This window comes from Mycteria americana, chromosome 6 (assembly GCF_035582795.1).
Source record: "Mycteria americana isolate JAX WOST 10 ecotype Jacksonville Zoo and Gardens chromosome 6, USCA_MyAme_1.0, whole genome shotgun sequence".
Lineage (NCBI taxonomy): Eukaryota > Metazoa > Chordata > Aves > Ciconiiformes > Ciconiidae > Mycteria > Mycteria americana.
The window spans coordinates 59,636,068-59,663,175 of NC_134370.1; the positions used below are offsets into that span (position 1 = coordinate 59,636,068).

Below are 27,108 nucleotides of genomic sequence, written 5' to 3' on the forward strand. Positions count from 1 at the left end.
ATTCTGTCCTGGAGTGTGAGCTGTTCTGGCCCACAGTTCTGTTTCTGTAGGAATTAATTGTCATCTGTAAAATGTTGGTTGGACTTAACTCCTCACATTGTTTTACCTCCTTGAGAGATTCCAGTTCTCAGCAACTCCTCCCCGCTCTCCTCCTGAGCTGCTGCGTTCCTCCCAGCAGGAAGGGCAGTAATCACCGCTTGACTCGTTGCAATCAGATGGGAGGGGTTCAGATGCTACCAGGGGACTCCCAGATCTCAGAGGTGCCCAGGGACCCCGCTGAGTGAATGCTTTGCAACATGGGCTTTGCCACAGGTTTGCACAGAGTCCTAACCCAATGGAACTGCAGCCTGCTGGTCTGGGGGCACTTCAGAAAATGTAATTGCTAAGTCATGTGTAGAGTTTAAAAAGAAAAAGAAAACAGTTCATTTGCACAGTTACTGGAAATTATATTCTAAGCGTGGCCTCTTGCTGGTGTAAATCCATGCAGCTCCCTGGAGTCTGCTGTAGTGACAGCTGATTATGCTTTCCTGAAGATCTGGCTGTCAGATAGGTTATTTGCTGTCTGCTCATTCGTATCTGTTAGAAATGCTGGGGGGAGTGTAGTGTTACGTGTGAAGGATTTTTACTACAGTTGCACTCAGAATTAATACTCCCCGATTTGGTTTAAGTTTAAATCGGATTGCCAACATTTTTCTTTTGTCCAGACTTTTCAAGGAGTAAGGTGCTGCACAGCAGGAGTTAAAGTATCAAAATCTAGTCATCCATGTTAAAATGAATTTGGATTCTTGGGATTAATAATTGCAAAAACAGTGGAATAACGACCAGTGACTTGACAGATGTCCAGTGTAAACAGATGATGAGATTGGTGCTAAGCCTGTGCATTGCCATTGCTGCTTTTCTTGTTTTTAAGGACTGTGATATTAATATCATCTGTGAGGGAGTCTTGAGCTTTTAGTTCTACAATACATCTAGAAAGCTGTTGGCAATGAACTGTACTTCAATCAGTTGCAGCTGTGAAAAGTGCAACTTCCCAAATAATAGTCAAAAGGGTCAGATGCTCACCTGGGGCATTTTTACTGCTACCAGTGCTCATATTCATTAATGTAATTCTAGTTAATTCTAGTGCCCCTTAATAAGGCCTGTTTGGGTGATGGTAACAGCAATAAACTGTTTGTGCGCTAAAGGTACTTTTGCCTCGGAAGACATGGAGTTGAAGTTAAATGAACAAGAACTGCAGGATTCAAGACCAAAAGTACTGGAATGAACAAGAACTGCAAGATTCAAGACCAAAAGTACTGGAGGTGTTTTTCTTGGCATGGAATTACAAAAATCTTGATAGATGTTAGCCTGACTTTTATGCCTGGCATATGCAATATAAGGCATAATATCGCAATGGAAAAACGAACATATTGTTTCTAAAAACTGAAAGCCTATTTATATGGTATAGAGCATAGTTTCCTCCTGGGACAGCTCGGAGACAGGACTGCGAGAGTTGCGCCTGTTTAGGCCAGGACTATGTTTACCTTTTTGTTTCTGTTGCATCTGTTGGAACACATCCACTGCAACATTCAGGGAGGCTGCGCTGAGGAACAGTGCATGTCTCATCTCCTGACTGGGGCTGAGACCAAAGGCAATGCTCAGAACAGAAACCTCCTCAAGTGCCTTGACCTGGTTCATTTGGGATGAGATGCTGAAGTGACTTTAAAGAGAGCAGAGCGTTCTACACTTAGATTCCACTTGGTGAAACACAGACCTTGTTCACTGGCTCCATGGCGTGCTCCAATGCTAGTACCTTTCAGAAGCTGAGATATACGAAAATGAGAAGCTTTGGAAGTATACAGTAATGACAATTTCCTGGTAATTTGCAATAGTTGGTTAATGTATGGAGAGTCAGAGAACAAAGACCTGGGATATGGATTTATCAGTATCAAACAGATGTAGCTGCATTTATTTGCTAGTTTCACAAGAATACTTACTCTGTCCTCCTTGGCTTAGTTGCAAGAAAGTCAATTTATCGCTTTTGTGCTATAAAGTTAAACCCACAACTTCCTAGCAAATAGAAATTACTCTATTTTCAACACGGTTCAAAGCTAACCTGGTACTGTACAATATGTGCACACAGTTTTTAAAAACTTCAGTTGATCATAGGCATAATTTCCTATTTCAACTGTGTTGTACTCTGACCCATCCCCTTATAACAAGCCAAGATAAAAGAAGAAACATATTTCCATTCTAAGCAGTCATTAGGCATGACACAACTATTTCCTTTATGCTTTCTAGTCTGCCAGAGCCTCATTCAAATTAAGTAAGATAAGTGTGGCCAGTCTGTCGTTTTCCAGTAAGCTTTTCTCTTTTGTTTTATGAATCTATGAAAACTTCTTTTATGACTTTATGTGCTCTGGAGATGTCAGTAAGCACTAATGAGATTTGTATTTCATTCTGAAATATCTATCAGAAATGTAATTATACAGTTACCTCCTGCTAGGATTTCTAGTGTCTTTACTAGAGTACATAGTTAATCCCAGCTGTTGTAATAAACAGTGAAACTCTCTCTTTGGGGACTAACAAAATCAGTCCAAGTGCAATCCTAAGAGCAAGATGTAATTTCTATAATGTCTAGGTTGTCTGATTGAAAATGAATGTGTATTATAAACTTCCTTGTGTACAACACCAAGCCGTGATTCAGCAAGCACTTAAGCACAAGCTTAACTTAAAATTCTCTTGATTTTAGTAAGATATGTTTGTGTGTTGCCCTGGGCACGGTCCTTTCTAAGTGGAGATGCAGGACCTTGGTTTTCAACAGAATAGTTTCCATGGAAGTCGGTGCCTGTACTCTCTCTAGGCATTTCCTAGAAATTGGGATTCGACTGGTAAGGATTGTTGCACTCAGATACACTGTCTGTGTCCAGCTGCTGTGTGCCTGCATCCCTCTGTAATCCCCCCCCTAAATTGTGCTCAAACTATTTTGAGCTATTGCTCACAAGTTGCAGGTTATACAGCTACCATAACAGTGTTTACAGCTGTGTTTTGTGGTGTTTTTTGGTTGTTTTTTATTATTGTTTTTAAACGCTTTGACTTAAAGGAAAATAACAAGTCCTTTACTTCTACAAACTAACCAGCCTTCAAATCTGGAAAAGGCTGCTGCAGAGTGGGAGGTGATAATACAATTTTCATTTCCGTAGTGAATAGGGCAAGAAATATTATATTCAGCCTTAATTTTAGAGAATATTGAAGTTCGATAAGTTGGAAAAACCTCCAAACAGAGAGGACAGTGAAGCAATTCAGTAGGTTGGTGAGAGAGTCATGGAGCTTAAGAGAAGCTTAGGCAAATGTGTGTTAAGGGTGACATAACTATATTAATCCTGCATTGGGGTAGAGGATGATCTAGATAACCTCTGCAGATGCCTTCTAGCTCTGTGATTTGATGTTCTGCCCTCTGAAAGTATAAGCTTTTCTTGTAGTGTAAATTATTGACTGACTTTTTTGCCCTGCGCAGGATGATCTGTCATCTCTGGCTACATTTTGTTCTGGCTTACCTGTTTCTGTCTTTGCTGCTCTACTAGGGCATGCAGTGGAACCAGCTCTTTTCACCTTTGGCCTTTACTTGTGATAAAGGTAGCCCAGGTTACTTTTGTCCATCCGGGACTGTTAGACGTCTGATAATCCAAACGCTGGTTTTCCTATTGCATGTCTCCTTTGAAAAGTGGCAGTCCTGTATTTGGGAATTGGTTGCTGTGTCTGAATATCAATCGAGGGTCTGACTTTGAGTACAAGACGTAATCAGGCTGATCCTTGCCCTTTCACCCTGTTTTGCTTTGCACTTAATGACTTTCTTGCTCAGTTCAAAGTCCTACAGCAGTTGTGACCCGTTTCTGTTGCAATGATGCAGTACTGCCAGCTCCAGAGGATTAAAAATCACTATTCCAGACCGAAAAAAATGCACTAAGCTTGAGAAATTAGTTTTTTTTTTTTAAGTCGCAGCACATTTTGATTCTCTCTGCTGATATTCTAGTGTTTGAACATTTAGGATTCAAGCTTTTTTCTGCAGCTGCAAGAGACAGAAGTAACCTTTTTGCCAGGAAAACCCACGATCTCATGCAGTCACGTGACCCCAGGAGCTGGAACTCTGGCTTTGAGGGAAAGATCAACTGTTTTGAGATCCCTGAAAGAGATTCTAGACCTGGTATCATTGGTACTTACAAGTGAAGAAAAAAAGAAAACATTCTGGGGAGAACAAAAAGCCAAACTACTACAAGGAAGAAAATTCTATCCAAAATTATTTGGTTTAAAGACCTCGTCAAATCAGGATTTGGATCTCTCCCAGAACAGTATTTCCATGCTCTGAAATACTTAGAAGAATTATTTCCAGTACATAAAAGAGCAGAGTGTCTATGTCATAGGCCTATATTCACCCTGAAGAAAAAAAAAAAGTATTTGTGACATATTGCTTCTTTTGTAATATTCTGAGGAATCACTGCTATCTTTAACTAGATCTTACTCATGGTTTTTCTTTGTCAGCCTATCTTGAAAGCTCCCGGCTACTGTGTTCTGACACCATTTCTCGAGAGCTAATTTTTCAGCTCTTAATGTCTTTTCACTCCAATGTGCCCTAGAACTTCTCTCGTCCTTACGCTTACATTTTTTTATGGAGTATTTTATCCAGTTTTTAAATTTTCTGTGTAGAAACAATAGCTTTTTACTAGAAAGTAATTTTCATTTTTTTCAAGGAGAAAGACACTTTATTCAAAATTATATATGGTAACATGAAGGTTTATAAAACCAAAAAATTTGATTTTTATAAATCAAAGATGTTAAAGAATGTCTTAATTCTCTTTTTTAAACATCAACTTCATTTTTCAAATACCTTTATTAATTTCTCCTGGTATGTTAGCATGGGTATCCTATTAGAGCTCAAGAGGTGAGTGTTGAGTCATTCAGAAGGGGCAGATCCTCCCAAATCCCACCCCACTGCCAGCAGCTCTGGTCTGTTCTAAGGCAGCCAGTCCTGTGAGCTCTTCTGTCTCCTAAGCTCGTTTGTATCTGAAACCCAGGTTCTCGCATTTGTCCATGAGTTAGAGAGGTGACTAGGATTTCCAGCTCTTTAATGCTGGCATCTTGGTAATGTGATCAAGACAAGGCAGGATGGACCTGGGCCTTTATTTCCCTTGAAGTATGTGGTAGAGGTTCATTTTCCTCTTTTGCTCTCATTTGCATACAAAGAGCTGAACTTCTTCATAACACCTGCAGATAGCCACAGTCCCACCAAGCAGGGCACTCATCACAAAAATGATACCCCAGCTATCTAGGCTGAGATTTTCTGAGAAGTTCATAGCAGGCAGTTACCTTAAAAGGTACCAGTCTCCTTAAAAACATCAATTTTTCTGCACCTACATTTTTTCCCTCTTCTGCTCTTCAGCTGGGTAGGTAAGACACCTTGAGGTGTCTGTGCAGCTAGGAATTGACTGCTCAAAATGTGTTCAGGAAGCTGCTTCTACTGTGTTCAGGAAAAGAGAAGCTGCTGCTGAAAGTCATTTCAGAACAAGAATTATCTTAAAGAACTGCATCAGAAATGTCCTGAACCCATAAATCAAATCTTCATGATTTTTGTGTGATCCTTTAGTTATATCAGCATGATTACTTTGTTTATGACCCTTTTTTGCTTATTAAGGAAGGTTAGGTTCACTGTTCATTAAGTGATTTTCCTTTCTGTGTTCAACTCTTGCATTTCTCTTGCAATCTGCAGTCTTTTTCCCCTAAGTAGACAGGTTTCTTTATCCCCACCTTTAAATGACGTAACGTCATCTCCTTGCAAGTCATTCAGTGTGTCCATCTAGCCAGAAACATAGATTTTTTTGTTCAAACTGTTCTGCGATGTTGAAGAATTTTAAAGTATACATTCCTAGTATATGACCTCCTTGGCTATATGGTGATTATTAATATTACAGAAGCAACTAAGAGGAAATGACATCAGTAGATAAGATGAACTGTGCAATAGCAGAAGCTTTATTCACACTGAATACACTATTCATTTGCGCAGAAAGATAATTTCTCAATTCAAAGAGGAATATTCTAATTTGAGGTCTAACTTCAGCCATATGTCAAAATCTCTACAGAAACAAAGCTTACCACTGTGCAGTGATCCCGTAAGAAACACATTCCCCTTTGTGGATGGGCAAATGGTAGGTGCATCTAACTCTCGGAGCTCTCGTTTTTCCTGACAAGCACTCTTTTTATATCAGAAAACATTTCAGTTTAGTCCATTTGCTAATTTAATGTAAAGTGACCCAAAATAGGTGTAAAAAATAGGAAATACTGTAGTTAGTGGCCCCCGGGTTAACTCCTAGGCTAGGTTTTTGGACTAGAAGGTGCTTTTACGTTGCACTGCAGAAGTAAAATCTCAAAATACACTTCCATGAAACAAAATCATACGTAAAAATTTAGCTGAACATAGGTGATAATGACAGATATTCCAGACACAGAAAGTTAAAAGGAGTTCTCTGTTTAGCTGCGCAGGAAAAAGCAGGAAATGGTGGCCTAGCTTGCAAAATCAATCTCGGTGGTATGGCATTGTAGAGATAACTGGAAAACATTTTGCATTTTGTCTCATACCTGCTAGTCTGGGACCTCAGACCATTGAACAGGGGGAGGGAAATTCTGTAGAAGTTACCATCCTTTTTGCCAGACCCTATCAAGAAGAGATAGTAATCTCTAAGCAGATAGTAATCTCTCAGCAGATTGCTGAGCACAGCTACCCACCCTTCCAATGCTCTCCTCGCTTCTGTGCTTTGTGATAGGATTCCATAGTTTCATTTATATTTAAAACTATATGTGTCTGCCTTTGGTCACCATGTTCACCTCTATTGATATAAATCAGAACTTAACAATGGAAGGCCCTAAATAAGTGTGCCATGTAGATGACAGACTTGTATAGTCATGTATCTCCACTCGGGTCATGTCACACCACCATCATTGCTGTTGCTGCAGGTCAGAGCAAGGGCTCTTTCCCTAGCCATGTATTAGCCATAAGCCTTAGTGGCATGAAGGTTTGGAAAGGGATTTGTAGTAAAATAATGTTTTCATCCTGAAGCCATGTGGGTTTTGCAGAAAACTTGTCTTCTGAAAAGATTAACTTCTTGACATTGTTGGCACACCTAGGTGAATATCATTCTCTGATAAATACTTTGGAGTTCCTACGGATTGATTTTCTTATTCTTGGAATTTTTTGCTAGTGATGTATATATTTTTAATTTCATTATGTAACCAAAGATAGAGGAGGATTGAGAATGATTAGCTTCAGAGAGGAGTTTGTTTTCTAAGCCCTTAGAAAGCCCTTTTCTAAGCCCTTACATTCAAACTGAGGAGTCAGGAAAGAATGACAGAACTGGTGCAAACTCATACTCTGCTGAAATGACAAATTAATTGAAACCAGGAAGGTTCTGATGGAGGTAGAGTGATGAATGAGAAGCAGTTTTGGTTTTTTTTAATAGATCTGCTGTTTTTTATCGGCATTTGTTGCTCTTAGGGTGTGTGGTTTTATTTATTTGTTTTTGTCCAGTCATTTGTTAGCCTACGGCTACTTGCCAGTATTTAGGAAGAACAAAGTCTGCTCAAATCACCAGAGTTATATTGCAGATAGATTTGGCCTAGTATGTTTGCCTTGTCATTTGACTGCAGCGTTGACATGGTTATTGGTGTGTCTTCCTCCCCAGGATTACATACTACATTTTTTGTCTCTGAGGAGAGGAGAATTTGGCGAGGAGAGATGAGAAGCATCTGGCTCTTTCCTGTTGTTCCTTCTCTCTGTTACTGAGAGTAGGGCAGTCTCATGGACAGCTCTAAATTTAGCTGCTAATTTTCATCTTAGGAGTCTGTTCTGCGTAGATTTTGGCTAGGAGGGATATGTGGGTGAGAGGAGAGTCCTGGGATTGTACCTACGGAATTGCCTCCCCCTGGGGAAACATCCCTGTGTATTTTCTGTAAGGTCCCCAGATTTTCCCAGATCGTAAAGCCCCAGCAAGGTCCTAGTCTTGACTGTTTGTCAAGAGCTTAAGAACTAACATGTTTAGAATAGGACTTAATTCTCTTCATCCCTTTGAAAGGGATAGCTCAAAAGGCTATATAAAGGACCTGAAAAAATGATATGCCTCGGTGGTCTCTTTACAAGTAGATGAGTAGGGAAGAGAGTTTTTCCAGAGGATACCATTTTTCTTGATACAGTTGATTGGGATGCAGTCATGAAGGTCCATATTTGTGGTCAATTGTCAAATATTAACTTCTTGCGGTTAAGAGATCTTTTTAAATTGGACAGAGATGGGCAGAATGACAGTCAATTAGAGGAAAAATGTCTTCCCCTACGTTTCCTTTCTGCCCGCTATAACCTGGCTTTGAGTCATCGTATGCCTAGCTGAGAGGTTATTTTTTTGGATCATATTTGACATTTGCCCATAGCTGGAAAATATGAGAGCAAATTCCACAAAGCAAACACTGAAATCCAAAAAGGAGATGTCATACCTACTGTTTGGTTCCACCAGCAGAGTGCTGGGCTTCCTTCATATCAAAGTATTTTAACAAGACTATTATATTATATGTATATATACATTATATATATGTGTAAATCTGATGGTAGTATGATCATAATGAAATGGCACCTGCATTTCTGACACTGCTTTCCATACATTCACTGAAGTTTATCCTTTTTATTCAAATCAACTTTTTGTGTGTTTTAAAATAATGAGAACATTTACAAAATATTTAGAATATCAACAATATGAATTATCAAAAATTATGTTTTCAGGATCACAAAAGTAAAGACTTGGAGTCGGTTCTTAAACAGACCAAATTGGTGTAATTCCTAGATTTCCAGGGAGCAGCTCCAATTTGCATCAGCCAAAGATCTCTCCCTATTTCATTGAGACAGTAATTTTCATGCAAAACACACCAGACATCACAGGATTCCAGTAGTTCCGGCCCATTTGTCTGCTGCTGCTAGGAAGTTGTTTACTCTTTTGTATCACTCTCTGCTGACGTCTGCTCACTGAACAATGTCATCAAATTTCCTGTTTTTTGGCTTGTGGAAAGTAGCTCCCCCACCTTATGCTAAAGCTTTGCTGCATGGAGATCTGTGCAGCCGGATGCACCCAGCAGACAGGATGTAAGGTTAAATGCAGCGTAGCTAAATAAATAAAGTAGGTGTTCAGTTGTGAACTAGAGCTGCCCACTTACCAGGAGGATAAACCTGACAGTTTAAATATCAAGCAGTGATAAAACCCCACATTTGTTTCAGGTTGTGGGGTTTTTTTTTAATGACTTTTGGATTTTTTTTTTTTCCCCATGAGTGTGTTTTCTTGCAGAATTATGTTAGTAGCTTCCTGAAGCATCCTGAAATAGCTTATAATGTGGTGCTGTACAACATATATGTTGCAATACCTTTGTCCAGGTATTGCAAAACATTCTGTGAAGCTGCTAGTGCTGTAATTCTGTAGAAAGAGGAACTGTCAACAATGTATTCATCAATAGTTCCTCTACTAGCTAGCGCTCCAGAGTCTGGTTGCTGAGATGAGGTACTGAAACTCTGCCAGGGGTCCGATCCGCTTACATTTTTGGTTTGCTTGTTTTTTGGCCAGTGCCACAGGGTTATTAACTTCCACCTGGACAAGAACCAGTGACCTTAGTTCAACAGTTCTTCCAGCCAACGCTTGGGGCACCTTTAGTTGATAATACTAACATCATCATGTTAGCCTCCTGTCATCCATAGCAAGAGGAAGCACCTACTGGAAAAAAGAAAAAGTCTTTGTAAAAATAGGGCACACTGTGTGCCTTATGGTACTTGAGTCTTGTGCTTCCCTATCTCTTCTGTAGGTCTTTCATGCTCCAAATGGTTCCCCCTAGCTTAGCATTATTCTGTCTCCAAATCGTATTTTTCCTTTCTCCAAAGAGCTAGTGTATTTGGCAAAGAGCAGTTGATCACTTCATGAAAGCAGTTCTTGTAAGCAATCTTCTAAGGTCCTTTATTTAAAAACAAAACAAAACAAACCCCAAAACCAGAAAAAGAAAAAACCCACAACTCGGAACATTTGGAGTTGCCCTGCAGAGCAGTGAAGTCAGGGAACATCTGATGACAGACAGACAACAGGGTGTGCTGGAGTGGTATATAGGAACCAGCCCACCATTGGGGGGTTGAGGTTGTCTTTATTTTTTTAAGGTTTTATTAAGGTACAGCCAGAACATTTTGCCTAGTGCCTTTCTCTACTAAATTCAGTTTTGCTGCACTGTCTCAGTGATGTTTTCAGTAACTGGAAATAGTCTGAGTGCGTGAAGTACTGAGTGTGGAGCATGTGGGCTGTCACCTCATTGACATGCCAAGTTCTCTTCGTCTTTTCTGACTTCTTCATGTTTGGGTCTGTGCAGAAACAAAAATGCTGTTTCCCTCAGAGTATCTTCCTTTATGATCCGAAAGGAATATAACAGGTTCCCTCCCAAGACAGAGTTCCTGTTCTTCCAGCATCCTACATCCTGACTATATACTGACTATGCCCCCCCCCCCCCCCCCATCAGTATAGAGAGAAATGAACTGGATGCAGTACCCAGCCATCGGTACCTGTGTGAATTTGTTTTGCATCTCCAGGTGTTTGGTTGCATTTGCAATGGGATTGTCTCATTAAGATCATCCCAATCCCTAAATATGAACATTCTCCGAGACAGGCTGCCAAGCTGGGTAAGACGTGGTCAACTTGCACTTCACTCAGTTAAACCCTTGCAGTGAAAACCTTGCACTCTGCACAAGTAAAAATAAAGAAGTTGATCTAGTCCCTGGTGTAGACCTGCCCATAGCACAGGACCCACATCAGTCACCTTCCGATTTGGAACAAGCACTGTCTGTGCTGAGGGAGGCTCAGGAAAGAAGCAGGAAAGGAGACGGCTGCAGACAATGAGTTCAGTGCCTAGGCAAAGGTAACACTTCATCCAAACAATTGGCAGGGGCTTCTCTCTCTTTGTTTCTCCCCTGCCCTTCTTCCTCTCTGTGTATTCCCTGTTCCCTCCTCTACATATTTTCAGAGGTTCATCCTGTACCTTTGTGCCCTCCCATCAGATAACAGCAGTAGTGGTTGATTCTTTTGACCTCTGCCCCCCCCATCACTACTCTGTTTGCAGTACTGTCCTCTTAAATCCCTCCTGTCCTTTTTTCCATTCCCCTTCGCAGCTTCTGCTGAAGTTTGAACCACTCGTGGTGTTACAGACAAAAATAACCTTCGGGGCTTCATTTCCCCCCTGGCAAAGCTGGACGAAACTCCCAGTTGCCTGCGCGGGCTGTAAGGCTGGATAGAGCGCTCCGTCATCAGGGAGAGGGGACCAAGAGAGCACGCTCTGCTACCCAACCTGTGCTACAGAGCTGGCTGGACGTGTGCACTGAAAGCATGGTGGGCCCCAGGAGGCCTAATGTAGTGTATTCCTTATCCTCCGGTGGAAGAGGAGAGCTCTGAACAAATTGTGCCTCCAGGGCATCACAGTACCCACCTTCTTCCTGGGGCCCTTGACAGGAGTTGAGCCAAAGGGCTCAAAATCAGAGCCTTCTACCTCCTGCTTCTGATTAAATTTATTCATAACTTGCCCTCATGGAGATTTATAAGTACAGGTGCAAGCTAAAACTCCTGAAACGATGTCATTCATTTTATTTCGAACAAATAAATTCCAGATGTTTGCCTCTGACTCCTGGAGTGCTGATATAATCAGCTTGAGGCTCCAGTTGTTCAGTCTTCTGTTAGATGACAGAACAGAGAGTGAAATGAATGCTCTCACCATTGCCAGTGGCTTGCAGTCAAAGGGACACAGTTTTTCCAACCAGATGAAACTGGGAGAGTTCCAGATGAGACTGGAAGAGTTGTGTCAAGAAAACAACTGGTAGGCACTGCAGTGACGGAACAGTAATAACTAGATTAAAAAGAAAATAAAAATAATGTGCATGACAGAAATACTGGAAATAATGGAACATTTCAGGAAGACAATACGCTATCATGTACTGTAAAAAATAGTTCTATACTTACCAGAAAGTGTTTCTTGCTGCAGACTCTGTGAAAAGCTTCTTATGTGGGAAGGATTGATTTGCATAGTGCTGCTTGTAGAGGCTGCTAACTAAATTCTCAAAGTCGAACTTGGGGGAAGAAGTGTTTTTTCTTGACTGGCAGAGCCAACAGATTCTTCTTACTACAGAAAAAATAGCAAGCCAGTCAAATGGTAGTCGTGCTAATTCTATATGCCATGCAGATTTAAAAAAAAAAAAAAAGAATGAGCTAAAAATACAAAGGAGAATTGCAAAGCAAAATCATCAGTTAAGCTATTAAGTTGTCATAAACACTGTGAAATTCTGTTTTAAAACTGGGTCTGAAAGAGAAATGTAATATGTGGGATATGAGTTGAGACACCCATAGTTCCATGTTTACAGTATCAGCAAAATATTATTCCCAACATAGGCATGTTTCTCTTGTTGTTAAAAAAAAAAAAAAGAAAAAAAAATCAATCTTAAACGCTTTAAGTAGTATTAGTTTATGGTTCAAACAAGCCATGCTTTACTTCCCAAAGAGTACATGGGTAGCAATGGCAGGGTTGTATTATTTAAGAATAAAGAAGGGGCATGAGGCTGAAATATCACACAGGCTTGGTAGGCAAGGTATTTGTTAGATTTGTCTGACAAAATAATTCACAGGTGATCAGCTATTCAGCGTTCAGGGCCAGCTGCACAGAGAAGGAAGGGCACAGAGAGCCGTGATGGACCTTACATTTGTGCAAGTGTCCTTTTTAGCTTTCATTGCTCACTGAACTCGGAAAAGGAGGTGTGCAAGGAGACAGAATCCGTGCAGCAAATGTACTAGATAATCCCTCTTCCAATAGCAGGAAATTGTCGATTGTGTCACAAAACCACTGCAAATCTTCCTTGCTTCATCTGGAAAGTATTTCTGGGTACAACCTCATATTGTGGCCTGCAAATTTTGTTACTCTGTTTTGTGGGGAATGTACTGTGAGTAATTTATGTCTAATGGAGTAGTGGTTTGATGCCACCTCTAATATTTTCCTGCAGTTTCACAGAAGGTTTGTTTTGTTGGAATACATTTGAATGTTCTTAGCAAAATTAGATTACAAAATATAACTGGATTAAATTATGCAACTCATAGTATATTCTGAAGTAATCCAGAGTACGACATACTGGTTCAAATTAAGCAGTGAAGAAAAAAAGTAGAACTTTGGTGTTCCGTGGTAGGTGCCTAGACTGTACATGTTAGTGGCTCATACACTTAGTCAAAATATACTCCTGTCGCAATGTGGTACTAAAATTGCAAAGTTCAACATTTAGCAGTACACCATTTGTTTTGTCTTTGGAGGATAATGACAAAAGAGATGCAGAAAAATCTGCTAACCACACAAATATGAATGTGGTAGGAACATTTGTCCTAGCTCAGAGGAACATGCAAACACATAAAACAAGTCAAATGAAACTTCCCATGATTGATAAAAGCTTTCCTAATCAAGAACACTGTTCTCTCCTGCATCTATAGTAAGTAATTACAGCCTTATGCTCAAAGTTCATAGAGGAAGAAAAAGAAATCAGGTGATCTATCTGAGTAATAAAGCTTTTCAAGAGTCCGATCTACATCATCCCTCAATGAGTTTATAGGTTTATTTTTATTTTTTAATTCTCCAAGTGACCTGTAGTTTTACTGTAGCTTTATTGGAACTGTTAATAAAATGAGTCTGGCTTTTCCTTTCTGTCTCTTCCATGAGACATTAGACTTTATACTAGAAAATTATTTATCCCTGATATGTAATTTATTTGTAATGTATGTGTTATATTTACTGTTTCACACAGGCTATCTTTACCATTAAACTGGTTTATAGAAATGCAGTAGAATTTTTACACAAAGCAATAGTTTTGTTTTATTGTAGTCCTACAAATTTCCAGCTAGGTTTTGTGTCCTAGAAATCAGGCTGAGCTCAGAGTTATGCCATGAAACTACAGTAAATTGGATATTTCATTAATAGAATTTTCCTGTTTGCTTTGGACATTCTTCTAGTATTTCATTGCTTGGGGGAAAAAGGCAAAAGAAAATAAATGAGTACAGTTGGTTTTTTACTCAGCTTTGCTAGAGATACAGAGGAGTTTCTCTTTTGCGTGTTGCAGGCAGGTCTGAGGAGCTCACAGTTTGGTTGTGCAGATACAACGTCCGTCTTCCCCGAGGGAGGACACTGAGGCTTGCAAATTAACATTTCCTGCTAAAATTTCTGGTAAAAGCTCCCTGCCAGAGCTATCAGCAGTCTGGATCACTGTCTGGGAAGAAACACTTGGTGCAGGGGAGGAAGAAGGAAATGGTGACTGTGAACTTATTAATGGTGTCGCCAGACAGGACTTTAATGTCTATTTTCTCTTGTTTGTTCTTTGGCATAAAGCTTTCGCACTCACAGCAGAAGGCCTAGGCCCATCGCAGCCTTTCGAAGAAAAACCAGCAGAGTGAGAAAGCAAAAATGTTCAGGGTGGAACCACATTTTGGATAGTTGCAAGACAGATTAAACGAGCTTCCATCTTGTCAGATGCCAGAATTTGTGTTTCAAGGGAGATTGATTTTGGATGGATGCCAGTTTTCCTTGCAACTAATCAGGGTTTTTTTTGCATAGGTTGACAACATTTCATTATATAATGACTAAGTGGAGCCTCTTTCATATATCTCCTTCTTCTAATTCATCATTGTTATCCCAGTGAAATGAGGATGCCACTGCCTGACTAAATGATGCAGCATGGAGCTCTGGGGCATGTGACAAAATAGCCCAGGCTCCTCACGTGTGCACAGCTCCAGCACCGATTCCTGTCGTAGGACAATTGGGCAAGTCTCAGCTACAACATCAGACCTTTTTAGATGAGACAGATAGATTTGGGTGTCAATAAAATTGTGCAGAAGGTGGTAGGTACCTGGTGATCCTAATATTTGAGAAGCTGTTCTGCTGCACTAGTCTTGACTCTACTCTGCTCTGCTCACATTTTGCAGTCCTTGCCAGGGGGAGCAGAGAACCTGCTTATTTCAGAGATCGCACACAGTGCTGGTGTTCAGACAGCCCCTGTGGAAGGGCTCACTGTGGGGTCTGAGGACTTGTAACTCGAGGAGGCTGGTAAAGCTTCTGAAAAAAAATTTCCTGACATCCTACCCACATTATAGGGAAGGCAAGCACCATTTTAAAATGGCTGTCCAAATGACACATGAAAAGCCCACATCTGCTTGACCAAATGCATCTTTTAACCACTGCTAGCTGTGTGCTCATAAGTGTTCATGATTTAATACAGCAGTTACCTGTCTATGCAGTTTGCAGGTGAATGCACTTGCTTACAATATAGATTTATTCAGTGTTTCTGCATCTTCTCTTCTTACCCCGTGTTCTTATCCCTACATGTTACAGATCTTTCCTTCAAACTTTGTAACTGCAGCAAGACTGTGAAAGTTTCACTGCCGTCATATAACTGGTGAAAGTATCTGATGCAAGTATCTCCAGATGATGTCTCTCTTTCCTGGACATCTCAAGGTTAAATAATTTATATGAGGCTATTCAACATCTATAGATTATTATCTGCATAATTATGGCCCTTGTACTTTATTTGAGAAGTACAAACATTGTACCTGGAGAGAGTATCTAGACAGTACTGATGTCAATGAACTTCACTGTAGGCAGGATTTCATCTTAAGTGGATATTTGATACCCAGCTAAATTTGTTTCCCTGTTAACGACTACAGTGGCAGAGTGCTTTATGGGCTTCCTTGCTGATGGGTTGTTCATTAAAAAGGAGCTGCCTTGTGGGAGGCTGCTCTGCTGAGACCTCCGTTGCCACGGCTTTAGTCCTGTGAAACTTTACTAGGAGGTGGTAACATATTGGCCGCTTGTGCATTTCTAGAGAGAAAATCATGCTCCATAATGGTTTATTTTATACCAGCAGTGTCGTCTTTGGCATATCCAGCAGTTCTTTTGTAAAGGAAATGCTTCTTGTAGGCAGAATGTGCAGAGATTGCTTTGTATCAAAGATAATAGTATAGTTTTTTTAAAACAGATTTTTTCAGTTAAGTTAAATAAAATGGAGTGTGCCTACCACAAATCCAGATACAGTGAAAATCTGTTTACAAGAGAACTAGAATGAAAAGTTGCTTTGCTGCGTCAAATTCTACTTAATTGCAATTCTGATTATAATGAAAACCCCACTTTATTAAAGACATACAAAGTTTAGGGGGATTGGCATAACTGTAAAAAGGTTCTACTGTACTTAAGGGAAAAAAAAGAGTGATCCCATCTACCGAGCGTGTAATATTTAATGAGCCCTGTGGGCTGGCAGAAGCACTGTGTGTTACTGAACCAGACTCAAGCAGAAAACCAGTGTCAGGTTTCAAACTACCCTGTAGGTCCTCAGAAATGAAGAGGCATCTGTATTAGAGGAAACCAGTCACTCATCCCCTCAGCCAGTGAAGTTCCTAGTGGTCAAAAGAAAGAAGGGATCCCTAGCGCTCTTAAATCCATTTGTCTGTTTTCCTCTTGTTTGATAAAACCTGGAGTTAACCTGTTGGATTGGTCATTGGTGTGAACAAGCAAAACGAATGCTAAACTTCAGAGTGAAAAAAGGATGTACTACTGTGAATTTCCTTGTATTTTTTTTAAAAACCATCTTGAATATGCCTGCAGTCTCAAGTCTTCCTCCATTTATTGGAGACAAAGTTCTCTATGTAGAAGAGGTTTGAGTGCCAAGAACCTCTCTTTGAGTTTTCTCAAATATCAGTAGACAGTTGCACTCAGCCTGGGAAACCTGTATTCAATAAAAAAAATACCGAAATGTTTATTACCCATATTGAACATTTCTCTTTCACTGTACTGGCCTCTGTCCCACTGACTTAGCATTTATTCTGCTGGTGAAATTACATCTCAGCGACCGCATCTCTTTGCTGTCTTTGAGAGCAGTTCCCAGGCGGGGTACTGGATAGAGCACAAATGAGTTTGTGCTTACTTAAGGTGGGCAGAGTGCACCTTTTGGACCGTGCAGAAAACCACATGCCAGCAGTGTCCAGCAGGTTCACAGACACCTGAGTAAGCTGTGTGAAGGTGTTGTGTGTGGCAGATGGCTGGGAGAATGGGGAAGAAGGAGGAGAAAGAGGCAGCTCCATACTGTCACCATCCAGTCTCAGAGGACTAAAATCAACTGGCTCATCCAGGATGCCCACATATGCAAAGGCTGGAGATGTGTAAGATGAAGTAGCTCGTGTGCAGTTCTCAGTTGGTCAGGAGGGGTCATCTCAGCTTGCTACCTGCCTAACTGTGATCTGACAGCAGTTTGCTGCAGGCCATTTGATACTGCTTGGGAAATGTATGCTTTTATGACAATGGATGGCAGCAGATAGAAAAAATTATTATGGTCAGTAAAGCCTGAACTGTGTCAGCGCAAACAATGGGTTATTAATGACAATAGAAAAAGCAAGTTTGTTCCTTAACAAATGGAAGGCTTAGGACAAAATAGAGATCTTCTAGGAAGCCTAGCAGATCCACTGACTGGTTTATGCTATTTTTGTGCTGTACTCTCTTGCTTTGCTTGGTCTGTTTGTGGCGATTGCAGTGTTGCTAGATCAAGGCATGAAAAGTTTGTCTGACATAAAGTAATTGGAAATCTTCCTGATAGACTGGAATTTCCTTTTAGTCAGCTGACTCTGTTCAAATCCAGATGGTTCAAGGAAAACTGCCACTGAAATTCATGTGCGTAAAGAAAAAAATAAAACCGATAGTGATGGAGATCTGTTGTATCCTGATGCATCTGTAATCACCTCTAAAATAAAACTAGCAAGTGGTATCCACTAGAAAGAAGAGAACTAGCTGACAGATATGAAACAGATTAGCGCTCATTGCTACACTCCAGAATCTTGCAGAATCACAAGAGAGCAAGGAGTTTTAATAATATTAAACAATAGAACTACTGTGCCATATTTAAGTCTCCCAGAGTGCTGTGCAGCTCAACTGTTAAAGTGCAGGCAGCAAGAATTTCCCTCTGGGCCAGAAGAATGTAGTATTTGTACTAAAGCGTCTGCTCAAGTGGGGGGATGGAAAGTCTGCTACAGCCTGCCTGAAAAATTAATACACCTGAGGCAGCAGTAGGCGAATGAGAATTTCCTTTTCAGTTAGACAAAGATGCTGGTAAAGCCGAGGCTGGATTTATTTGTTTGGAGTGATGCAAACCCCAACATATTTAATGCTCTGGTTTTGAATGTGTCTTGGCTGATGACCTGCAAGACTTAAAGACTAATTTCTTCTCTGTCTTCTTGGCTAGCCTTTACATCTGGGTAGAGGTTACTTCTGCCGACAGATGAGAGAGGATAGCACACTGAAACTTATATTGATGCTGGTGTATGAGGAGTTCATCCCCAGAGCTTGGTTATAGCTCTCGCAGCCTGTGGAGTAGCCAAACTTGTGTCAAGTGAGGGGAAAAGGGGAGAGGAAATAGGTCTCAGCCTTCTGGGACTTGCTAAACGCACCATTTTTATGTGCCTGCCTTTAAAGCACTTTGTGAGATAGAGCATGGCTGATCCTGATTGCAAAGGGAAAAACAGAGCGGTCTGAGGGTTGTTGGGAGTACAAGAGAATAGCTGCTGAAACTCAGAGAGGTGTAATATCCACACATACATGCTGTTCAGCTGCCCACAAGGTAACGTCTCACAAAGGCAATCACAACCCTTATTTGCAAGTAACCCCAGAATACCAAGGATGCCTGACTTTGGAGGACGTTTGCTCTGAAGTGCAGGATATTCTAGACGACCCTTGAATTTTTTCAAAAACAAATAAAGCATGGAATTAGGTGCTAGTGCCTTAAAGACGACCTCTTTTTTTTTATCTGAAGCAATTCAGTTTCTGCATGTTGCACATTGTATTCCTGTTACCCTTAAGCTGGACTTTCCAAAAAGATAAACGCTTAAAAACTACATTTGACTTTGAACAGCTGAAAATGTTCGTACTACTTTTTTTTGCATTGATAAAGGCATCCATTTCTGCAACCTATGTATAGAAAACCATTATTATAGGGTTTAAAAAATTCTTCTAAAGTACAAGCCAGATCATTTAAGCTGCTGTTTTTCTCTTAGTGCAGGATATAACTACAAATGCTTTACAGCATGCCCTCACCACACAGAAATATTTGGCTATAGTTTAGTGAGCAGCCCAGGGATCCAACTTGGGGAGAGCTCACAGCCTCCAGACAAAGATCTGTGCCGATGTGGCCTGAATGGAGAAGTTCTTGAAAACCTTTCAGTTGGAAAGTGGGGACCTTAACGAAGACCCCAGTGAGCCATCTCAAATCTTAAGATGGTGAAGGCCTAGAGCGTTTTAAATTCAGTGCTGGTTGGTCATAAAAGCATTTGGCAAAATGATGACCATGGGGCACAGACCAGTGTTAAGGGTATTCACATCTCCAGGGTTGTTGTGGAGCATACGATTCACATTTTTTCTCTTCTAAACAGACAAATAGATGAAATTTCAAGCCCTGTGGACTTGTGCATAGCATACAGGTCTATAAGGGATCTCTGAATCAGGCAGATGCTGCAGCAAATACAACTTGCTAGATTTTAATAGCTTTTGATGTGAGGACTGGTTTCCATTCAACTTTGTTCTCTTTGGACAGAAAAAGTCAGTGTGGATTAATGAGTAGATGGCTTTCTTTTTCTGACTTGTCTGTGATTTATTCCACCCCTTTTTGGTATGCGGTTCATTGAGAATGAGGACTCTTGTGGAAGTACGTAGTGTGAGATTTGCGTAGTCGCTTTGCTGGAGTTGTATCTGCTTACCTTAGAAACCTACTGTAACACTGCGGTTACCGAGTCGTGATGTAAATTGTGTTTGAATTATCAGAAACTATCATTTTGAATTTCAGAAATCAGTGGGTGTTTTCCAGATATCAGCTACTATCAAATGGTCCCAGTATTACCAGTGCCTGCTGCTGTCGGTTGGCCAGGAAGCAGGGGGACCTGACGCCGTGCCGAGGGATGCCAGGGCTCGGCACGAGGTGTGCTGAGACCAGCTCTCTCCCCTGGTGCCTCGGTTCCTCTGAATGTAAAAATGGAAACAGCAACCATTTCCTCCCTCTACAAGTTTTGAGATCTGTGTAATAGTGCTGTAGGCACGCTATGTGATAATGACATTTATTTTATCACTTAAATACCCTATCAAGAGCTAAAAAATTCCCCTAAATTGTTAGCATGTTCTCTGTAAAAGTTCTGACCTTTAACAATGGCAGGGTCTGCTGATTGCCTTTTTGTCCTGTCATTGTACAACGTTACCCCAGTGGGCCACAGGCCACCCAGGCCTTACCGCATTACAAATAATAATAAAAGTCACTTTGGGACAGCATCGTTAATTATTCCCAACAAAACGGAATGATTCACTTTTGCTAGTGCCATGCTTGCAGCTTGATAACTGAAGTTTCCTGTAATGAATAAGGGGAGAATTTATAAACAGTACAAAATGGGAGTTCTCGGTTGTGTCTAAAGTGTGCTAGAAGGCAGCGAGCCTGGTTTCACAACAGTATTACTCCAGTTTTGTTCTAATTTAGCTTTACGTATTGCAGTGGAGTAACACTGAAGAAATGCAGTGGGGAATTGGGCCCAGAATACAAACAAACAAACATAGATGATAATGGTTGGCATGTGTGGCAAGCTGAACATGTAGCCAAAAATCAGCAGGGTCCTCCTCAGGCCCGGGAGAGGCCTGGTGAAAGTGGGATAGCCACAGTGTTCAGCGCTGTGTCCTGGCACACCAGTGCAGCAGTCCCCGTCCCAGCTGGGTGTAGGTAACTTCTGGGCAGCTTCCTCAGGACCTGGGCTAGCCCGGTACTTGCCTCCAGGCTGAGGAGTGGAAGAGGGGCTGGATTTTAGGAGCGGTAAAGGTGTTGTAAGGAACTCAGGAGTAAGAGAGTGGGTGTCGTGGCTGACAGGACCAGCAGCCTGACTCGAGAGCTCTGGCAACTCATTACGCTCGACAAAGCTTTTCTTCTCACAAAAACTGCAAGCTGTCCAAATTCTGTGTTGCTAATGATGTGAATCAGAGGCCAGAGTTTGGCTCTCGAGAGCTCATTTATGTAAAACTGGTTCACAACTGGTACTAAAACCTGAGAAATGGATTAAGAAAACACAGGTTATGTTAGCCCATTGCATACACTGACTGATGTATGGCGGCATCACAGATGGTTCTTCTAGGAATCCATTTAAAACAGAAAATAGGTAAAAGGAAAAAGATACTGGAACAGAACCTCGGGTGATCTTCAGACCTTGTAATATAGATCTAAATCTGTATTGTTTTGTTGACAGAGATGCATCAGTGGGAACCCAATTTAGATTAATGTAAATGCTAGATTTTATAAAAGCAAATTGCACTGAGTCAGAATGCTACATTATGTAAATTACTGAGTCTGTGACATTTGTCTACATCTTTTATGAAACAGAAATAGGAAAAAATATCGAGGGCTGGAATTAACAGGTTTCATCTAGGTTTAACAGCAGTTTTGGTAAATTTTAATTGCCTTTCAGAACTCTCATCTTTGTATTTCAGTAAAGAATAAGCTGACTACATATGGCTTAGGGTCTTTGAGAGCTGGGCTTACCTTCATCCTTGAATCTGTTCAGCAAAGGCTTTTCACCTTGAATCTGTTCACCTCGGATGCTTTGTTCCCTCTTACTCTTTATTTGAACTGTTGTGGCCTCCAAACAGCAAAAGTAGCTGCATGGGGCCAGACTCTCACTTCATTTACACTGAAGTAAATCCAGCATATTCTGTTTTGTATTTGGTGGAATTACTCTGAATTTTCACTGTTGCTAACTGGGTCGGAATTCAGCCCGTGGACTACAAAATTCATTTTATGTTCTGAACAGTCGTGCATGTTAGGAAGATCTGCTCAGCCAGCATTTTATGTAACTTGTACCAATGTTAAGTTTGTAACAAAACAGTGCTGTCAAGGTCTGCACGGAAGATGCAAACAGTGATGTTAAGTGTCTAGCAGAAAGTGCATGGAAAATAGGAAGCTAAGTCTTAAATTCTCTACTTAGGTAGATTTCCACTGAGAAAGAAATAGGTGAATGACCATGGATTGGATTAGTATTCATATAATTCAGAAAGTGGTAAAGATTCTTACAAAGAAAGAAAAATGTGAATAGTGAAAACGTATAGCTGATCTCCTGAACATGGAGACTTTCTTGCCCAGAAATGTTAGCCACACTGAGTTACAAAGCCCCTCTCTGTTCAAATAGAGGCACCACGCTAGTATGACCTGGATGGACTAGATCCTGGACCTTGTCATGCCAGTTTGTACCAAATGGGTTATTTCCTAGCTTTCAGCATCCAAGAGGATTTGGCTAAGGTTTCTGAGAAAATTTATGCCGTTAATAGATCCTGAATCAGTTAAAGTTTAAGGTATGGTATAAATCTGTGAGTTCATTTGAGCTTTCATTTTCTGGGGTGATAAATCTGTGCTTAAAACAACAGGTTAAGAAAAAGGATATTTTTTCCTTTGTAAAATTAATCCCTTTGTTTTTATTAGAATTATCAAAATTCAGTTTATGTTAACAGTCCTATAGCTCCTAGCATATCTTGATGATCAAGACTGTCAAATCTTGCTGTGATGAGTCAACTCATGCTGATTTATATCATGTACCTAGTATATGTAGAAAACTTAAGTATATATTTTAAAATTAGATAAAGCACATTTTTTGTGATGTCTTAAAATATCGATCTAAGTAAAATGATGAATTTTGCTGGCTGTAGTTCATTAGAACCAGCGGTAAAGTCTTCTGTCTAATCATTGTAGTTATCTGTGTCCCATATTAGAATGAGTCAGAGCCTTGAGGTTGAAGTCTTTATTTGAAGAGGCAGTTACTTAGTGTTAAACTACGAACAGAAATTCTCTTCTCATTTTCTGCTTTCTAAACCTGGATGTTAGCTGTACAGCAGCAGTTTCCATCTGCAATCCATTCAGCAAAAGTTTATGTCACTTCTTTGTTCAAATCAATTGCAGGAAAAATAAGATGTCACATCTTCTCCCACAAACTCTAACCTGGAAAAGGCGAGAAGAGCAGCAGGACCAGAAATGCTTCCAGCTGCCCTTTAGGGAGGGATACTAGCAGGAGGCCAGGGCTGTGCATGGTGATTACATGCCCAGACGAAGAGTCATTCCTGTCATCTGCACAGCCCCATCTGTGGCAGAAAGGAAGTGATGGAGCAGTTGTGGATTGTGGAGGAGGATTTCAGGCAAGCGCTCCTGTTCCCCAGGACGCCAGCAGCTCCCTGGCCAGCCCTTCTCGTGAGTGGGTAGTGCTGCAGCAGCCCGCGGTCCCGGCTCTGACGAGGGTTACCTTGGGCTGCGCAGGGCTCTGCTTTAAAACATCCCACAAAAGCTTCATAAAAGAAGTGACTTAAGAAAATCAGCCTCCAGAAGGAATGTGTTTGCCCCTCCATGGCAGGAGTACTGCATGGGAGTTAATAGCCAAAGGATTTTTTGGGGGCTGACTCTGCCCTTTTAGGAGGTTTGCTCTTCTCTCCAATTGGTAATGGTAAGAGAGGCATTTTGGAGAAAGCCAAGATATGAGACCTCTAGCAAATAGGAGACCTGTGGGCTGCTTTGATGTGTCCCACACGCCAACCAGGCAGTTTATCACCATAGGGAGCATGTGGATCAAGCTGGCTTTATTTCCACCCTTTATTCCTTTCTACATTTATTCATTGAGCAAGTTCATTTAAAGTTTTTCTAGCTGTAGGAAATAAAAAAACCAACCCAGCAACCATGAACAGACCATTCCGGTAGATTCTGTTCTGGTAAAATGTGAAGAATGACTCATAGCGAGAAGTACTTTACCAGGTTATATCAGGTCAACATTGAGTTTGTTGTACTTTAATCAGATCAGTCACAGTTGTTTGGGTCTGTCTTTTTAAAGCTTATTTCAGTTGTTTTTATTTACCAAACATTCACTTTTCTCTGGACATTGGAAACCTGAAGTATTTTTATCATCGATTTCGATGTTTGCACTTAGCTGCTACAACATGCGGATCATTTCTAGCGAGTGTTAAGCTGCACACAGCAGTCAGTAGACGACCTCCCTGTTGACAGCCATGTATGTGTGGCTAATGCCATTGCCTTGGGATGGATCTCACTTTGTGCCAGGGCCAGGCCTGGTTTGACAGGCCAGAAAATACGGTATTCAAATAAGAAAGGCAAATTTTGGGGAAAATAAGTGCTACCAGCAGTAGTTCAGCAGGTCAGAGAATGTAAAATGGCTGCGATTGCCGTGTGTAAGCATTTAAAGTAGCCTGGAGTTGATTATGTGCTGTGTCTCTAAGCAAAGGGTGTAAACATTTGCTGCTGCAGTAACTGAGCTGCTGTCTGCAATTAAAGCTAACTAGTAGTTGCTGACCTGCAGCCTGCTATTACAGGCATCTCTCACTCCCCAGGCCTGGAGAACTGAGCTGCAGCTACTGTGGAAGTTGCACTAGCACAGATGAGCCAAAAAGGTTTGCATTTTCAAAAGCCTGAGAATTAGTTACTGTTGCAAACTATTCTAGTATTTAGATGTCTTTGAGGCCATGAGCCCTGGTGCCAGCCTGCACTCTTGGGAGGGTTTAAGTATGGGGCTGCAATGAGAGCAAGCTATGCTGTCAGAAATCTGCAGCAGGACCCCGTCCTACCATCTGTTTGATTTGGTCCCTGGCTGCAAGTTATAGGCTGGCCTCTGAGGTTGTTTGGCCAAGGAAGGATTTTCAAAAGACTTGCGTTAATGGTCAGGGTGCTCAAAGCGTCCTGGACTCAGGTTTTGCCACAGTCACATACGCTGTAGTTACTCATGAAGTTTGCATCAGCAGCTCTTTGGCAAGGGACACAGCTCTGTCATGATCAATTCCAGGAACCTGCAACTAGTTTTACCTCTCTGTCTTCTCATACGCTTTCTTACAGGTTTGTGCCTGCCTGGAAGGCTGTCACATGCATAAGTCATGTCTGTCAATCTGAAAATGTACTTGGGTCTTTGTTTTTCAAGTCAGAAGGAAACTTCAAGGAAGAAGTAGCAGAAGTTGTGTTTGTTCAGTTAACTATACATGTGAGCTTTGGCTGGGTTTGGTTTTGTTATAAGCTTGCAGCATTAGAGGTATTTTTAAAGCTCATTTAGTTCACAGATAGTTGAGAGTTTCTGCTAATCCTTGCTGAAGCCTTGATTTTTGACACAGTACTTAATCAGCATGTTACTTCTCAGTGCTACCAGCAGCACACAAAAAGTTGAAATGATTAATCAAGTTATTTGAACAGATTTCAACAGGATTAAGAATTAACTGAAGTTCACCAAAATTTTCCAGCTGAGATGCAGACAGGGGTTTTTTTTCTACTCAAGACAGCAAGTTAACATGTAACAAGACAGTTTATCTCATTTGGGCAGTCCTTGTAACTTAAGCTTAAATGGTATTTTCAGTGCAGAAATGGCCACAGGTTTCTGGCAGAAAAGTGTTTTTCAGGCTCAGTCCTTTAAGTACTTTGATGACTACTCATTCATAACTTTTCTAAAAGAAAGAAGCATCTGAAAAGCAATAACTGGCAATACTGGGTTTATCTCATTTGTTAAAATTCCCCTGGGACTGGGACTGATAGTCCAAGGGTATGCTGGCCTGATAGATGGGGTTTTACATACCCCCAAACACCAGTGAAGTTCAGCTCTGGATCTGAACCTCACAGCTCAGGCCCATCTCTTGGTGAAACTGAAAACACTTGCTGCTTTATGCTGGCAGCTGGAGTGCACAAAATAAATGTTTCAAAATTTAATTTGAAGTGTGGTTATGGTCAGAGAAGTGACTGTAAAAAGGCATCTCTTACTCAATAGATATGCTCCCTGTGTGTCCTTCAGGCATTTTTGCTGATCTTACTGATTCAGGACAAGTAGTTACTACTGTCAGTGCTGCAAAACCAGTAATACTGGTGCAAAGAGCTGGATTCCCTCCTGCTACATGTATTATTGACAAAAGTATTTGCTATTTTCTAGTGCAGATTTTGAATAATTGGATGATGGGCCACAAGGGAGAATAAAGCAGCTTGATTTTTCCAACTGAAGAGAGATTTTTGGTCTCAAAATTAGAAAAAATTGACTGGAGAGTATTTAAACTAAGCCGATCTGATCGAGAATGACTGAGAGTAAATCTGAAACCCCTCCATGTCATTTTAACATGAGCTTTTAGAGGACTTCTTAAATGACACAGGCAAACAGTGGTTCCTGGCTTGTTTTTGCAGGTACTATGTTACCATTTTTCCTTGACTCATGTTTCTTGCTCATTTAATGTTGCAGTGATGATTTACAAGTTGATAAATAAGTAAAATCACACATGAGAAACTCTTGAGGGCTGAGCAATGGAGCAGTAAGGTCATAGCGTGTAGTTCTAAAAGATTTTTCTGTGGGACGTGCTGATGATTCTTTAAAATTACTTATTGGAAAAATTCTAGGCTGCAAAGCAATAAATCTGATCTTCAAGTGTGGTTTTACTTTGAAAAACAACAATGTAAAACCACCACCTTTGTGCTCAACAGATCTTTTCTTTGTACATATGAATCCAGAGATGTCTTCCGTTTACTGCGTTGCCAAAAATAATTTTCTTCTGCTTTTTTACTCCAGTTACTTTTGAAGAGTCTGTGTAACTCCAAGGACCATTGGTTGGACTCTGTTTCCTGTTTTGAATTGGGAGCATTGTTATTCCTGCTTTTTAGTTTTCATTTCTGAGATAAGAGGTGAAAAATATTTAAGCACATGAAAGTGCAGATACTTGCCTCGTGGGAATTCCCAAAGAACCTAACCTGTGTAATCCTGTTAGAGTCTCCCTCTGCATTTACGTGTTTAACTACTTTAGAAAGTCCGTCCCATACCAATTGAAGAGTCATTCATGTTCAAGCTTGATTAATGATTAATTGTAGCAAGGAGAACCAGTTGTGATAAACAGCACTTCTGGTCATTGACCTCCATTGCTTGAAGTGACACATGAGCAGAAGGGATCCAAGCTCAGTTCTTGCATCCTAAGCTGAACTGTTTGCCTGTGGTACTTGAACAG

General features: G+C 40.8%; 1 protein-coding gene across 5 annotated transcripts in view; it reads left to right on the plus strand.

Annotated features, from left to right (window-relative positions):
* Nucleotides 1–27,108, plus strand: part of LOC142411735 (high affinity cAMP-specific and IBMX-insensitive 3',5'-cyclic phosphodiesterase 8A-like) — a 142,931-nt gene that overhangs the window by 64,921 nt on the left and 50,902 nt on the right. The gene's annotated exons all lie outside the window — the stretch shown is intronic.